At 42.9% G+C, this 3,922-nt stretch overlaps 1 long non-coding RNA gene across 1 annotated transcript; it reads left to right on the top strand.

Annotated features, from left to right (window-relative positions):
• The first annotated feature begins 693 nt into the window (after nucleotides 1–693).
• Nucleotides 694–1,911, top strand: LOC144229366 (uncharacterized). The gene is made up of 3 exons (XR_013334472.1): nucleotides 694–788; nucleotides 1,065–1,182; nucleotides 1,515–1,911. It is a non-coding gene; the product is annotated as an uncharacterized LOC144229366 (long non-coding RNA).
• Nucleotides 1,912–3,922: the final 2,011 nt, after the last annotated feature.

A 3,922-nucleotide genomic window follows, 5' to 3' on the forward strand; every position in this document is an offset into this window, starting at 1 on the left:
AATACTTTTAACTTTTTAAAAATACAGTTTCTTGTCAACGTTGGCTAACACATGGTGTGTACAGTGTGCTCTTGGTTTTGGGGGTAGATTCCCGTGATTCATCGCGTACACACCACACCCAGCGCTCGTCCCAACAAGTGCCCTCCTCCATGCCCATCACCCACTTTCCCCTCTCCCCCGCCCCCATCCCAGTGAACCCTTAAAAAAAATTCTTTTTAAATTTTTATTTATTTCTGAGAGAGAGGGAGAGAACAGCGGAAGGTCAGAGAGAGAGGGAGACACAGAATCCGAAACAGGCTCCAGGCTCTGAGCTAGCTGTCAGCACAGAGCCCGATGTGGGGCTCGAACCCACGAACCGTGATAGCATGACCTGAGCCAAAGTCGGACGCTTAACCAACTGAGCCATCCAGACGCCCTGTGAATACTTTTAATATATTGCTTCCCATCAATCTTATAAACACAAATTAAAGACCATGTAAATTCCTTCGATGTACAGATTTAAACTAACCAAGAAAACACTAGGATTTAGGTTTCACGGTAGAACATGATGGCAGCTCAAAACTGGACCCAAGTGTCCTCCTTCCACAATATGGCCACAGCCAGCCCAGCCCTCTCTTGGGTTCTATGTTCCAAGTTCCCACAGAACTCTGTACTGTGCCGCCTCAAGCTATCAAACAATAACACCGTATTGACTCAAAAGTACTGCCCGACAGTAAGAGCCCTCTAGTCTTAACATCAGGCTTCCTGCCCTTTGGGGAAGATTATTGTAGAAGGAATTCCTGCATTGGGTAGGAGACTGGAAACATGTCGGCTAGGGTCATTTCTGATCCCAAATACCTCACCATGTATGTGTGAAGATAAGATTGGGCCATTCACTCTCTAGGTAGAATCTAAGTAGAATGTCTTTGTCTCTCTCTCTCTCTTTCTCTCTCTCACAAACACACACACGCGCATATACACATACCGTTTTTGATGGGGTGGGGAGTAAGGGGCATTGCAATGAACTCATCCTCAAAGAAGCACTAGAAAAATCTAATGTATACTGAGATCTTATTATTTGCCAGGAACTGCTAGCCACTGGGCACACAGTAGGATTTTCATAAAGATCTCTCTAAATGACTGAATGGAAGCGAAGGGATCAGCCATGGCTCACTCACGGACCTATACAAGATCTCCTTACAGGTAGGCTAATGATACCAAACTCAGTGGCAGTGTTGCTGACTCTGAACAATGAGTATTTTCAAAATGATGCCGTGGTCACACCCTAAAAATAGGATTTTACTGTAAGGCATAAAGAGACCCATTTATGTATTAATGTTATCAACGAACAGGTCTTGGGCATGGATGTGGTCAGTGTATTTCGAGGATATGTAAATATCGAGTATATATGTTAGATCTCAGAATCTACAATGTGGCACAGACCCTGCCCACGATCAGAACAATCAGGGCCTTTCTTCTGGCTCACTTCGTCCTTCCGTCTGTACTGTCTGCTCTCCTCTCAATTTCTTTTGCAGGTCTTGCCCCGAAGAAGGATAACGACACCCAAAGCACGGACACTTCTCTTCTCCTAAGGACCCCTTGGGGAATACAAGAGAGCGGAAGCCTTGGAGAGAGTGCTGCAGACTGTGTAAAGTGGGACACTCACAAGCAGTGTGAGGGGCCCGGGGCTGCTCTGCCACCAGCATCTGTCACCACAGTGATTCCCGGGTTGAGTGGGTGGCCAGGACGTCCTTGGTCAAAGGTCTGGACAAGGAGCTCCATCCCATTTAGAACCACTCAAACCCCCTTCCGCCTCATTTGTAGAAGCAGCATCAGGAAGTGCTACAGATTGCCACCTGCTAGCTCAGCGAAGTCGCCCTCCCATTAAACCCTTAAACAGCTTCCTTAGAAAACAGCAAGAAGGTCTCATGTTGTATGACTAGGTTAACTATTACACTCTGGGGGACAGTGGGCTTATACTGATTCTTCACTCCACTAAACAAAGAATATCTATAACAGGAATTGTTAACTTAATGGAAATAATACTTACTTGNGGCAAGAATAAAGCAGGCGTTAATATACCTAACAGGCAAATGTTTGACATGTAATGCCAACTCACGTAAGGCTTCCTTTGAACTTCCCTTCATGTGCCCACAGCTGACATGGTACAAATGGTACCTACCATTTGTCAGGCACTTTATATAAATTACGGACCCGAAAGAGTAGGCATCATTTTCTCCATTCTGGGCACGTGAGGAAACTGAGGCTCCAAGTTAGGGCACCTTGCCCAGGGCCACACAGCAGAGTCCAGGTGAGAACGTACTGCTCCCTCACAAGGAATTGGAAATTTCTGATGAACAAATGCNCACTCGTTCTCTCTCAAAATAAATGAACTTAAAAAAAACCCACAACTAATAGTTAAGCACTGGTCATGTGTCTTTACCAAGAGCCATTCAGGAATTTCACCAGCTAAGCACCCCCCAGTCTCCTTTGGAAGGACTGACATCTGGATCATATTGGCAAGTGGGTGCTTTAAACACGAGAGAAAATTAGGAGAAAAACCTAAGACTGGGTTACTTCCACGGGTTCACTCACCAATATCTCCCTGAGTACTCTTTTTCGTTTTTTTGTTTTTGTTTTTTTTAAATATAACAAGCTTGTCGGCCACCCTTTTTACTCGGTGAACAATGGCTTGTGACCTCCCAGGTAGCAAATTCACAGGAGAAACATATCAGTTATAATTAATGTTTACTAGGATAAATGTAAATATTTAAAAACACACAACAGTTCCAAGCACATGTGATTTCCATTTTATTTTATGAAACACTAAAAATCCACTTGTCCACCCCATTAATTATAAGCTGCTCTCAGCCCTGACCTGTATATAATTCCCTCTGACGTAAATTGGAACAAGGTGCCCAGAAATGGAAGCAGCCTACACCCTAACTGGGCTACGAGATGTCAAGTTCCCAAACCTCTCAAAAGTGTAACCTGACATTTTTCTAAGATTAGAGGCGGTTTGTGAATTTAAAAAGAGGGCTTAAAGACTCACCACAGTTAAATCCTACAGTAACTCCTGAAATATCCAAAGTAAACAGGACTAAGAGGTCTCTTAGACGAGAAGAAACAGCCAGAATTAAGAAGAACGCAACACTACACTTTGAGGCATGAAGCCCTCTAGAGATCTAAAGGAGGCATGAATGGACCACGCGAAAAATTTCTCCTTTTGCTACACATGAATGATTGAGTTTATGCTGCCTATTAATCTTTAATGTTGAAGGCAAAAAAAAAAAAAAAGAGAGAGAGAGAGAGAGATTGGTTCATTTTTCTAATAGTATTTTTCTTGACACAATTATACTGTAAGTTCATTTGTAACATTTCCCCCAAAAGCCAAAGGCCTAGAAAAGAATCTGACCGCTAAGAAGCAGCATTCGGTCCATCGATCTTTCGAGTTATTTTTCTATCGTCTTATCCACCAAACTGGGATTATGCTTCACATTCTGTTTTGCAAGTTGCTATTTGAAATAGAACATAGTGGGTGATTTTTCACGTTCAAAGACCCTCGTGATTTCTCAGGATTAATCTTAAGTACCTTTTAGCACAACTAAAGTATTACTGTTGGGTGCCAAACCAAATAGACCGTACCAGGTGAAGATTTAATACATATTAAAATGGGAGCAATTTCTTTTTTCCCTTTACCAGCGTGCACGGTCAATGAGGGCAATGCTCAAGGGTGAGAAAAATTAGTTCTTGGTGGCAAAAAGTCTTACTCTTTTTATGCACGAAGCACAGACAGACGTAACTAGACATACAATATAGTGCTAGTAACTAGAAAATTTTATGGGGGGAAGGGGCAATTAGGAAAAAAATGTTTGAAAAGGCTCCTTGAAGGATCACTGACGAAAACAGATTGCGAAACACAGCACTCCATCATCAGACTTGT

Source organism: Crocuta crocuta, unplaced genomic scaffold, assembly GCF_008692635.1.
Source record: "Crocuta crocuta isolate KB4526 unplaced genomic scaffold, BGI_CrCroc_1.0 scaffold224, whole genome shotgun sequence".
Taxonomy (NCBI): domain Eukaryota; kingdom Metazoa; phylum Chordata; class Mammalia; order Carnivora; family Hyaenidae; genus Crocuta; species Crocuta crocuta.